This window comes from Pseudonaja textilis, chromosome 8 (assembly GCF_049901715.1).
Source record: "Pseudonaja textilis isolate UNSWEBS1 chromosome 8, rPseTex1.2, whole genome shotgun sequence".
In the NCBI taxonomy this organism is placed as follows: Eukaryota; Metazoa; Chordata; class Lepidosauria; order Squamata; family Elapidae; genus Pseudonaja; species Pseudonaja textilis.
In genome coordinates this window covers 14025561-14039122 of record NC_141997.1, presented here as the reverse complement: position 1 = coordinate 14039122, position 13562 = coordinate 14025561, and the positions used below count along the sequence as shown (strand labels likewise).

General features: G+C 38.1%; 1 protein-coding gene and 1 long non-coding RNA gene across 3 annotated transcripts in view; both read right to left on the bottom strand.

Moving 5' to 3' along the window:
* The window catches only part of NLGN4X (neuroligin 4 X-linked), a 199899-nt gene extending 196708 nt beyond the window's left edge, over nt 1-3191 (bottom strand). The window contains exon 1 of one of the 2 annotated variants that reach the window (XM_026707505.2): nt 2733-3191. The gene's annotated coding sequence lies outside the window, so the exon portion shown is untranslated. The remainder of the gene's footprint in view (nt 1-2732) is intronic. The other variant, XM_026707502.2, reaches the window with a different exon arrangement.
* Nucleotides 1-13562, bottom strand: part of LOC148125121 (uncharacterized) — a 482037-nt gene that overhangs the window by 224084 nt on the left and 244391 nt on the right. The window lies entirely within an intron of this gene.

Genomic DNA, 13562 nt, shown 5'->3' with positions numbered 1-13562 from the left:
TCTTTTCTTCATTCTGCTGCATATCCGTTGACATAATTGTTATATCTTGTTCCAAGCAAGCCAAATCCTACACTTCCTGCAATTCTCATACATGAACTTTGAAATCTCAGAAGGCCTATTTCCCAAGAAGACATAACTGATGGGTAGGAAAGCAGGCCTAGATGAATATACCACAATTTGCAAAACAATCCTGCTTTTGTCGTTTGCAGAACAGACATACAATGGGTCTTTTAAGATACAAGAAGAAATAGAGGGGGGAAAAACATTCAAGCAATTGACGAAATCTCCCCCCAAAATAAATAAAATGCACATCATTAAGAAGTATCCACACTACCACCTTGTGGAATTTTCTTGCAAGAACACCTGCTTTTTCCCATCACCTCCCCCTACCCAAAAGTAGAAAAGTTTCTATTATATATAGTATTTTCCTGTTTTCCTACATAGTATTTTCTTATTTTCATACACATACACTACACACTATACATAGATGTCTACAGTACCTGAGAAGACAAAAGATATCTCATGTAGACTCTCAGAATCTTATACATGCCTACAGGTCAGAAAATTAATGGGGCCTTTTGTTGAAATACCTAACTTCTACCACCCTAAATATTGAAAGTTGAAATTAACCAGGCACTGACCATAGCCACTTTCCAATGAATTTCTCCCAGCAGTCCAAAAATATTTCTAGCAAAATGTAATCCAAGAAAGAACATCTCTAGTAACTGAACTAGCAACTGAGCAGCAACTCAAGATTAGAATAGTAAGAACAAAAATTCAGAAGAATGTTTATCTTGTACCTTCATAATATTGCTTAATCTCCTATTTAAATCCTAAAATAGATATTCTTACCTTTTAGATATCTTTTGCAGCTAGCTCAGGTTAAAATTCAGGCAAAATCTATCAAGCAGGGCCAAAACTGTTGTGATAAAAGGGTACCTATGGACTGGGGAGTGAGGTTCAATTGACTTTGGGCCATAGCTTCAACACTGACAGCTGTGATTACTAGGGAAATGGTTGCAAAGTGTGGTTAAGTAAATGGAAAAGCAACTTGGAGCGGAGAGGCATTTTGTAAAGTGGAAACACTGAAATTGGGCATTTGGACATTGGTGAAGGGTAAAGAATACTGTCCATCATTGGAAAAGCTAGATAATTTTATCTGACAAGTTGGACCTGGTGTGAGGGACAAGATGGGCTGCAGCTGCTCAACCTTTCCAGAGCATCTGAATGCCAGAGTTAGCAGCCTATACTGGAGACCTGGCAGCATCTGGAACTTTCAAGCCCCTGCAGTGATTTGGGGGTGGGGGAAAGGAGATGAAGCCATCTCTCCCCCACCCCCAATTAGGATCATCCTTTCTTTAAACATCCTCCTAGGCCTTGGAAGCTGAACAAGAGGCTGAGGGCAAAATGGCAATTTTGCAAAGGATGAGAGAGGGAGACTAACATGTTAGGCTGCCGATCTTATGACCCCCTTCACGGGTGGCTGCAGAAGGGACAGTTCATCATTCACAACGCCCTGCAGACCAAAAGGGAGGGGTGCATAGGAAAAGGAAGGCAGCTGCAGTGCAGTGAAGGAAGAGGTGGACGAAAAGGGTAGAAGCAGCATTAAAGGGTCGAGCATTAAAGGCAGGCTAGGCTCTTCGACCACTTGACTCTTAGTTCTAGGTTTGCTAACTTTCCACTGGAGAGTCGAGCCTTAGCAACGCGAATCAACCATTCCAGCCCAAAGCGGAGTTTTCTTGCTCCCCCTCCCCACCAGAGAATCCAAACGCAGAAAGACCCCCTTTGAGGGCATACGGTGGATCTAGCAATCCTTTTGTCCGCTCCCCCATCTCCACCCCCGCAAAGACGCTCCAGCTTCTCCCCCCGCTCCTTTTTTCAAAGCTATTTCCGTTGTTCTTCCCATTTAATTCAGCTTCTCTTTTCAGATAAACAAGTAATAAATAAGGAGGAAACCCACCCCGAAATGCCAGTCCGTAAATCACGTGTGCTTTCTCGTCTATTAAAAAGAAAAAGAATACCAAGCAGCCTCCGGAGATGGGGAGGGGGGGAGAGGAGGAGGAGGAGGACCCGCTTAATGGTTCCAGAGAGCCCCTAATCCCTCCCCATTCTAGCGGGGGAGGGCTAAAAGCAACGCTCCGGCCGCCTGTTTTGCATTTCTCCCCACCTCCATTCCCCCGCTCGGTTCCCAAGAACAACCCCTGAGGTCCAGCTTCCCTGCATAATCTCCGTGAAGCGGCGGCGGCGGCACTTTCTCCCACTCTCTCTGCCCTCCGTACTGCAGATATCACCCCCCTCCTCCCCCCGCGGCTGCACTGTGTTTCTCCAAGAGGCAGAACTACTTTGTAAACATCTCACACAGAGCCCCAAGCTTCGCCAAAGAGCTGACTGCAGCAAAGTGGTCCCCACCTTCCAAATCAGGGTCCAGGATGTGTGGATGCCCAAGTGTGGGCGATTAGGAGTGTGCGTGCAAAGAGAGGGCGGTGGTGTATGGTGGTGGTGGGAATCCTCTAATGGTAGTGGTGGTGGTGGTGGTGGAAAGATGAGGGCGAGAGGAGGAAAAGAAAAGAAAAAAGTCTTTGCCCGCCCCCCCTCCCAATTCTAAGGTGGCAAAGCAGCGGGGGCTGGAAGCGCGCAAAAATGACTGCAGCGAAGCAATACCTCTATGGAGTATCGGCTGCAAACCAAAAAACAAGGCGGAGAGAAAGGAAAAGACTTCTAGATGCACCTACCTTTACCGAAAGAACTGCTGCTGTAGACGGAACAGGATCTTCCAGCGGATTTCTTCCCGGCGAATTTAGTCGGAATCTCTCACACCGCTGGAATGAGCGGAGTTCGGCGTCTCTGCCCCCCACCCATCCCCTCTCCGCGTCCGTGAAATCCAACCCGAAGGATCCTTCTCGTCCGGAGGAATGCAACAGCCCCCTCGGAAGCAGGAAAAGGGGGGGGCGGGGGGATGAGAAGAGCGGCGATCAAACAAACAACGCGCACCCACGCACCCCGCAAACCCTGGCCTCCACACTTAGGCTTGAAATAACCCGTTGCTCCTCGCTGCCAATGACCTACATTCAAAGGAGGGGAAAAAATCAGCACAAGCCGCGCGGGAAGAAGGCGAGTTGGGTCTTTGAGTAAAGAGCTCGGATCGCCGATGCGGGGTAGGGAGGAGGGAGGGAGGGAGGGAGAGCGCGCGAGAGACTGCTCGGCTAGGAGAAGCGAGATTGAGCAGGGAGAGGGTCCAGGCTGTACCAGTCTCTCTCCTTCTGCTATTGGACCAAACTGAGTGAAATTTACAAAGCCAGCAGCCAATAGATCTCCTCAGTCTGGCCCATCGCTACAGAAACCAGATCGACATCTACAAGCCGAGGCGAAGAGCCTCTCATCCTCAACCCAAACCAGCCGGAAGAGCATTAGCCGGGGTGTCTGGAGGGCTGAACAGGTGGGCATTTGTACACATGTTGAAACGGAAAGGTAAAGAAAAGCACCTGTTACTGTCCTGGAATATCTCTGGCTTGACTCGCGCGCGCGCCCACACACCCACCCACCCGTAATCCATTAGGGCTACTTCAAAAATGGTCTCTTCCACAGCAGCAATGACTACCGGCTTAAATAAACTTGCTCAAATAGTAAACCATTCCGGAATTGGAGAACAGAATTTCAAAAGAGCATGCTGTTCTATGAGCAGCATCTTCGGTATTTCAAGGAGGCATTGTTGGAATCGCTGGAGGTTGATGGTGGGACTGTAAAACATGTGCTTTGTCATTGATCTGTGTCCCCACCCATTGCTTTGACATCGTGTCTTATTTTTTCTCTATTCCACACCTCACAAATGGGAAGTCCGAAAGTGGTTTCCTTAAGCAAAAAGTGGTGGGTTTCCACATGCTTGTTCCACTCCAATGTGGACCCAAGTTTCATTCTGAAAAGCAAGTAGAAAACCTGATTTCTTTTAAATGCTGGAATAAGTTACACAAAAAGAGCAATTAAATAAAGGCTACAAATCAATAAACCTTATTTGTTCCATTGTTTGCACCAGTGGAACTACAACATGGGTTATAGTGATCCTACATGGAATTTATTCCTTGCTGTGGCAAGGGGAAAAAAAAAACTGCCAGTATAATCTGTCCTACTCATTATCATTACTCACCTCTGTGTTTTGCTGCCAGCTGGTGTTTTGCAGTACAGAAAAGAGCAGGATAAGGATGCTTAAAATCATGGCCTGTGTCATGCATATAATCAATAAAATTGGGGTTGCCAAACTGCTCTAACACTCTGTGTATGTGTGTGTGTATTGTTTAGGTCTCTTCTAAAACCAAATTTTCGACTTATGCTTTATACCACTGGAGCTTCTTTATCACTTTAAAAGTATCTAAAATTGATCAGGGAATATGCTGTGACTTTGGGTAGCTGTCCATCAGGTTCCACATAGCTTGAGACATCTGTCATGAGCGTGACTGTTAAGTGGAACATTACAGATAATTATCAAAGGTGCAAGCCTTTAGAGGTTGCCTTGATGGTTTGGAAAGAATAGGAACCGCAGTCCTCAAGGACACTGGGATTGTTCAGTAAAGATCACCATAACTATTGAACCCTATGAAAATAAGGCCATTCTGAAGTTAACACAGAGATCCAGGATAATTGATCCTTGTTTTTTGTGAGGAATCATGAAACAGAAAACTCTAATAAATGTAGGAATCCCCAGAAAATATAACACACCTGGGAAGAAAAAGGATAATGTGTAGAGTTCAGATTTGTTTAAATAATCATTTCTGTCTACCTATTTATTTCACACTGCAAAGCTGTATAAAAATGATGTATACCAAATCACATCAAACACAGATTTTACGGTCTTATTTTAAAGTGTTGAAACACCATTTCAGTAATATTTTTAATTATTAATATTAAAAGTATTAGAATAATATTTTAAAAGGTATTTCTAGATAGGCCCATACTTTCTTTTTTAGAATTTGAAAGTGGATGCAGTGGAGAAGTTAAAAGTTGAATTCTCTGACTAAATGTTCTATTACAGGCATCACATTAATTATTTTTAAACAAGAATAGGCTATTTTTGAGAGCAAAACCTCACAGGTAATTCATAATAGACCTATCATGACTATTCTGCAATGGATTTTGAATTTGCTTCATCTTGAAAATGGTATCATTGGGAAATAATTGAAGAATTTCACATATTGATTTTTTTCTGGAACCACTAGAGACATCTAGGATGATATAAAAAAAAATAAAGTCATGTTGTTTTTTAAATCAATTTAAGTTTACACAAGAAATTTCATTGGTACCATGCACCTTCATAATCTCAATCTTTCTCCAGTCTCATGTATCCTTATAGCAACCTATGAGTGAAACAACCTTAAATCATCATGAAACAGATTAAACTAATTTGTACTCAAGAAACCAAATGCAAAACCATAAAATAATGAAGGATACAGTATATATGGTTATTTCTTATTTTATCAATTTCCCCATTTTTGTCGATTTCAAGCTGACAAATTAACAAATTTAAAGATCCGTTTCAAAATACTTCTCAGTTCAGTAGCAGATCAAGTTGCATAACAGCTAATCGATTTTACTTATTCTGCTGTACAGCATCTAGGTAGTGTTATGACTCTTCAATGGTCCTCTTTTCTGGGACTATTTTTTCCATATATCAATATATCTTTATTTTACATTATTTTAATCTAGTGATGGAAGATGAGGGGAGGGGAAGCTAAAGCAGCTTAAAGAAGCCCAGGAAAAGTCCCAGAGTCAGATTCATCCCATTCACGCTGCAGTGCCCTGTAAGTGAATGTTTTACTTACTGTCTGGTGAAATCCTGAAAGGAGAACAACAGTAAGGAGAAATCACCTTATCTATAATATTTGACAGTGACTTGTAACAAATGCAATAGAAGCAGAACATCAGCTGAATGATATATAATAAAATTTTGCACTGATTCAAGGTTGGGTGTATGCACTTTAATTCAATAGAACAAAAAAATCCATAAATGAAAATTATGATCAAAGATCCTAAATTATGTTAAAAAGGTTTGTCTAATATTCAACTAATTGTTTAATATTGCTTGGTACTTTCTTGCTTATGTTATCAAATACACCTTCATTTACTCTAAGCTTCAGAGACAGCCTAGAAGTTACAGATTTTCTTCTGTTGTGATTGTTCTCTCTGCCATGGACACCTAGCCATATGCGCTTGAATTTTCTTTAATGGTGCTGCTGCTAAAACCCCAACAATGAATGAAACCCGTCCATGTTATAGTTGTTCCTCCTGGTCCATTAGGAATAGATTGATCAGCTTTGTATGGGAAGAGTAATACTGTATCAGATACAAAATAAATGATTTATGTGAGAAGAGAGCCGTTAGTCTTACAAGCTTCTTCATATTGCAGCTGGGAAATCTTAGAACAAAGAAAAATGTCTATTGAAGACATGTTGTAATAAATATTGTAGATTATTCCTTTTTTAAAAAAGTCTGCAAAATAAAAATAAAATAAAACCACAGACTTGGACTAAAGAAATTCCATATATGTTTGACATCAAAAATCCAGTGCTAACTTTAGAAATCTATGCTATTTATTTATTTATGTTTTTATTTAATCAACTTATATGGACATTCATCTCACATGGTTTACGATAAAATGGATAAAACACATAATTTAAAAAAAAAAACCTCATAGCAAAATCATTTTTAAAAAATCACAATTAACTTAAACTAGAGATTATGTCTACAAGGCCACAAGCTTAGACACAAAACCAAGTTTTCAAAGACTTCCATGAGGCTCATCCTGATCATCAGAGGGATGATTTTTCAAGCAATACAGGTCAACTATCATAGGGAAATTTTATTATTATTATTATTACAAAGTAGCAAGTTAAAAAATTAAACCCTTTCTCTGTGGTCTATTATTTTTGGGAAAAAAGAGACTGTTAGGCAGGACTGGGATTCTTTTTTTAAAAAAATAAAGTTTTATTTGGGTTTTCACAGATACAAAATACAAGTAAAACATCTTTTTTGAAAATAGCATGGTCCCAGGTTGAACTTCTTTATACAGACACAAAATTCAATTTCATGCTCCTTTTTGTGTTCTATTCCATATCTTATATTATTCTACATTTTCTATATAGTTTTTCCCCTCTTTTAATTTTCTCAATTTTATTTTGATTATCTCATCTCAATTCAAATCATGATATTTACACTTTTGTCTGTTCTGTTTCAATTTCATATTATCTTTTCTCATTAAACAAATTTTCTCCTGTAGTTACTACTTGGAGTATGGCAACTTTATATCTTTTAATTACATCCATTCAACTCTTATTTAAACTTCAATATATACCTTAAGGTTATGACCTTCAATATAATACATAATACATAACTTCCAATCGAATTCTGCTTGGTACATTCTTATAATACACACTATATTCTTTAAAAAAAATTATAAATATATGTAATTATAAACCCTCATTCCATTCCAATTCAGTTCTATCAATAATCATTAAAATTTTAACATCTTTAACACTTCTTTTCAATTAAATATCACACTTCCTTAAAGACACATATAATCTCCATAATTAATTTTTCCCTTATTTCTCTTCACATATGTTTTGTAAATCATTAAATATTCATTTTGTTACATTTATTTATTGACAAGCATTCTACTGAATTATGATAGCTATTTTATCAAACATTTTAATCATACATTGTTTCATATTTTCTAACCTTTATTTCCTGCTTTTTCAACTGCAGCTGCTTTGCACGACACAGCTACGGTTGAAAAAGCAGGAAAAAAGGGCTTTTCCAACCGCTGTGCACTTGCACGCAGCACTGCTCAGCTGTTCGGGCAGCTCAGCAGGTTGTAAATTGCACTTGCACAACTCGCGCGACACAGAGCAACAGAACCAGTAGTTATACTGGTCAGATCCCATCCCTGCTGTTAGGTCTGCCATCTTTGGTTTGGTCCCTTGCTGCATCCTGCCATCAAAGGCTAGTGGGGAGGGGACATGGGGAGGTTGTGGGGGAAGGAAGGAATAAATGGTCTATAAACCTGTGTCATTGTGTGATGGTAAATAGGGATGGGGAAAATAACAGTTTAATGAAGAATAGAGACGTTCAGAACCAGTTTATGCCATCACTCTAGGCCATGCACTCTGAGAAGGAATGTGTATTAACCAAACATCTCAGCATTCCCAAAACATCTAGGCAGATCTTCATTGGCTGAAGACAAACCTGTCATAGGGAGAAGGCTGGGATGAGGAAATCCTTCTGTATCTTTTCAGGTGGGAAAATTAGCCCGAGTTTACTGCAGCCAGTAATATTTTAGTAAAAGTACCTATCACTTCAACCAAATGAAGTTGAAACTCTTTCTTAAGGGCTCAAACTGGGGCAGCTCTGATATTAGGCTAAATTTCCTGTGCTTAGACATTGCTTATTCTAAAATTTTAGTTCCTAATTTTGTTTTCCCTATCTAACCACTAACTACTAACTAACCACTAGTTTTGCTTGGCTGCTCTCCCAAGGTTTGAATGGGGTGGGTGGTTGACTTTTTTTTTCATTTCCTCTATCTCACCTTCATTCCTGGCAGTCACCTCCCTTGAAGATTGCCTCTGCCACCACTACCAATTCTGCATTGACTCTGCAATTCCTGCCCTGGTTTATAATTGATAGTCTGGCTACTCTCAGATTATTGGCTAGTGTGATGCTTGGTTGCTGCTTCTGTACTGGACAATTCAGCCATTGACTTTCATTGTCATTCTTTCCTTCTTGTTAGATGAATTACACATTGTTTTTCTGATGACATTGGTCCTCATTTTGCCAACTTTCCTCTTTGTAGGTCCTGCTTCCAAGTTCTGCTGAATACATCTGACGTCTCCTTGGGATTTGTCAGAAACATATTGAAGAACAGTATAGTTTTGAATGGAATGGAATGGAATGAATGGAATAGAATAGAATAGAATAGAATAGAATAGAATAGAATAGAATAGAATAGAATAGAACACATTATTGGCCAAATGTGATTTGACACATAAGGAATTCATCTCCAGTGCAAAAGCCCTCAGTGTACATGCATCCAATTGGAATTACTTGGCTTATTGCACTGGGACCCAACACTTAACAATATAATTAGATAAGTTGTGTCTTTGGCCTCCTCTCCTGATGAACCACTGCCATTTTCCAGCCACTTGCTCTGCTGCCCTATCCTGGTAAAAGTCTGACTGACTTTACCTTGCATCCTTAATAGATATACAAGTAAAATGAGTCAGCCCTATGAGAAGTGTTTTTCATGCCCCAGTGGGCCTGTCACACTTTTTCTTTGTGTTAATATGCCAAATTTCTGGATCATGAACATGGATGTTCATGATACAGAAATTTGGCATATTAACACACAAAAAAAGCTTTAATTCTTCTGTTACTGAAGAATTATGTTCCACTATTGTTAGGTGAATCTTGATAACATTCACAACAATATAAAATGTAAGCAGTGGGGCATAACTTGAGATTTGTTATATATTTCTGAACCTGTCATCCTAATTATATTTCTAATGCAAAATAACAAATATTTTATGCAGTTCATTTAAAAAGGAGTGCTCCCAGTTGTGATATTAATCTTTCAGGATATTGCACTGCACCAAAAGCTCAAGAAGAATTCAGTGGGATTAATTCCTAAAATTGCTTCTACCCTTTTTGGATCTGTTTTCAGTGATTATCAATAATTATTTTATGTAATGTCCATGATGTATATTTGTTTTTGGCCAAGAGGCTTTTGCTTTTATTCAGTTTTACACCTAAAACCTTGGTTGCTGGAAGTGTAGATAATCTCTAACCAGATTTATCTTCATCCACAGTAAGATTTTAAACCAAAATTTTCACTGAAACAACTTCCAGGGGAATGAGTGTAGACATTTTTCTTTGGAACAAATTAAGCATCCCGGAAATGCAAAAAGCTGATTTTTTTTTTTTAAAAAAAACCAAATTGTATAATAAGGTGACTAAGCTGATACCATGCGAGTCTGACTGGACCAGCCAAAAGTGTCTCTCTGCACGCAGCAGCATGAATAATTAAGCACGTGATAGAAAACTGTTATCTGTAGCAATAGCATGAAGGAGGTCTTTTCATGGCTTTATTTAGCCAGATGAGAATTTTCTTCATACACATATGGAAACTGTGCCATTTTCCTTGTGTACTTACACTACTGGGACACATTGGCTCAGAGCTTATTTCAGTCACATTGTTTCTGGCACCTGGTCTCTGTTTTTATTTTTTTTCTTTGGGAAATGGTAGCACTGTAATCATTTTGACTGCACACAAAGCAACTCTTTTTTAAGCATTATTTTTATGGGAAACATTTTCAAGTTTCCTGTTTTCAAGTGATTTTTGCGGGGGAGGGGGTTAATTCTTTTACATGATTTGGAAACATACCTCTTGAAGTAGAAGATTGTTTATTTGAAAATGCATTTATACTTGAAGCTCTCTAACTCTGTACTGTGCATTAGCTATAAAGTAACCTTGACCATGTAATGTGTTCCTGTCAGGTCTTGTAGGGAATACATTTAGCTGCTGGAATCAGGCAAGCTCTGGAAGCTTTTGTAAACAGATACTGTAAACAGTTGCATCAGCTCCTCTATCCATTTTAAAATATTGCTTTGCAAAGATGCTTCCCATTTTTTAAACTTTGTTTTCCAGCATGACAAATGTCTGCAAAATGATCTGCATTCTTACATTTATGCCATCCAGCAATCCTAGTAGAACATTCTGCCCTCTGTACACTGAATATATGTGTAGTCCTCCAACTGTGTTGAAGCTGATTGCTTTAATCATTGGGCAAAGTTTATCTAACTTGGCTTTCTGCCTGCTTTCCCTCTCTTGTTTGACTGGCAGGGGTTTTTAGCAACTATCTGCAGTCCCATTAAGGTGGTTTGGTCCAGGGCTTGGAACTTGATTGGTTCAGAGTTTCTTATCACTGCCATACTTGCACCTAAAGTTAAAGCAGTTTCCTCTTCTAGCTTTTAAGATAATGCCTTCTTCAGTGTGCACTAGCCTAAGCACTGCTGCAGTCTCCAAACTCACATGCTTTTTCATTGATTTCTTATAGGAACTTTAGCAGATTCCTTAGCCTTCTTTGTTAAATTGATGAATTCAGGTCACTTCTTGGATTAGTTTTTCTAAAGGACAATATGCCCATCATTTCCCCCCTAAAATAAGAAAATAATCAACAACGTAATGTGGGACAGTAACAAAAATAATAATTAACCTACTTACCATCTAGTTAATTAATTGTTATTTTTGTAGTCTGATGACATAAATAGGACATGTGCAGGGATCCATAATAGGGGGAAATTTTCTAGGCCTTCTATCTGCTGCACTATCTGCAGGCCTTAGAAATGAGTTCTACTGCATGTTTGTTCTTTGTAAAACTATTTTTCAGTTGAACAATAATAAATTACTTATAAAATCTAAAATATATAAACTGCATATAGTTTTTAAAGTGGTTTTCCCAGGAGAAAACTTCCCAGCTATCTCCTTTCTAGATTCTTTCTTATTATATAATGCATTCCTCCTATTTAGTGATTAGGAATACATTCCACTATTTCTACTAGAATATTAAAACTATACATTTTCTTTCTCTCTTCCAATGCCAAATGTACGTTATATATGTGTGTGTGTGTTTTAGAAATTATTGAACATTATAGTTCCCCCCAATCAAATATATTTTATTAAAATTTCTGGTTCTGAACACTGAAAAATTCAGAACCTAGTTTTAAGAAAAAAAATGAAGGAATAAGTATATAGAATTAGATTGTTCTCAAGGTTGACTATAAGACACATGCTTAATGCTTTTTTCTTAAATAGCCACCAGAACTCAGGATTTGCACATAAAAATTGAACTGAAAGTTAACAGAAAGAAACAAAAGGTGAGAAGGTCTTTTACAAAGGCACTGAGAAAACATACTCAAATTTATTTTAGCTCAGGGCATAAGAAGGCCATCAGTAACCGTGTATTGGAGGGGAATATTTATTCCCTTGCTAACTGTAGTTGAAATTGGGGTGAAATAATAATATTACTTTGAGAATAACATTCTACCACTTTTATCATAACCTTAAGAAAAATGTTTATAGGCAATTTAATAGAGAGGAAGGAGTTTGTTGAACATTTATCTCACCAACTACTCTGAGGAAGTAACTTGGAAGATATTACTAGACAGGATGTGATTTTCTTTCACCTTTTGTTTATCACAGTATATACCAATACATTATTTCCCCATAATTTACCAAGTGGGATATTACTATCATTATTTTTAAAAATCTGTTTTGAAAATATATTCAGTTGACAATGACATTTGTTATAGAAATTAAAATCTTACTGAGATTGAAAACTTTTTTCAAAAAAAAATGACTAGTATCAGGAAGAGAATGGCAAAGCCAGGAGAAGGAGTCAAGTGGGGAATTAGTTTGGAATCCTTACATGGGCACAAAACAAGATCTAACACTCTACCCACTTGAATGCCATTGAACCTTATTTAGTCTAGCTCAGGTGGGGATTGCCACTCGGGGAACTTCCTGTAAAGTAGGAATGGCCAATGAAGTAGCTAATTGAATTCAAGTGTGGATCTAGTTTGTGCCTAACAACTAGCTCTGTTTTATTATTTATCCATCAAATACAAGTCTTTTAAAGTAAGCATAGGTAACAAGACTAGATTTAAACTGTTGCAGCTCTTAGAATTAATGTGCCCTCAGAATTATTTTATTCAATAACCTTCTCCAGATACCTTTTGTCAGACTTGCCCTAACTACTCCCTAAGAAAGAACAATCCTAGACTCTATAGATTTTAGAGAAAGATACTTTTACTAGAGGTGCTGAGTGCAGCTTGGATGAGGCAAGCTCTGAGGAAAAACTGCATGAAAATCATATATTGAAAGCAACCCCCAATGTCAGGATGTATCCTCTTTCCTTTAGAAATAATATGGAATAAAATGTAATGTAGAAGAGCCAAACTATGGGATTTTTAAAAAGTAGCACCTAAACATATAGCATACTTGATAACAGTCTTGATTTGGCTGGGACTGTCCCATTTTTGAAAAGCATAATCTGTTATAAAAATCATATTGTGATAAATACTGGAAATCAACTATTTCAACTGCAGTCAAGTAGTAACCAGCTTCTGAACTGCTTTACAATCTGATTAAGATCAGACAAGTAATTCCTCTGTTTTTCTTCTTCAATCACTAAGCCTAAACTGGCTTAGTTATCAATTTGCTTCAGTTGTAGAAGCAAGAAATGCATTTTTGAAATCTTCTAAACCCCAGAGGGTATTTGGGGTCCACAAATTGTTTTAAGAACATCTGTTTCTTGCCACAATATCCTTAGGAAGTCCTGGGGTAAAGAAAGAAGAGATATAAAAGAACCTTCTTATTCATAAAACTCCATAAGGTGATATAGAGAGGTGAGAGAAAGGTATTTTAATTTTTTACAAGCTTTTGAGAATACCTGATTGTTAATTAAGACTTTACTTTCTGCTTCACTTAACCAAGTTTTGATATTATTTTTCAACAATTGATGAAC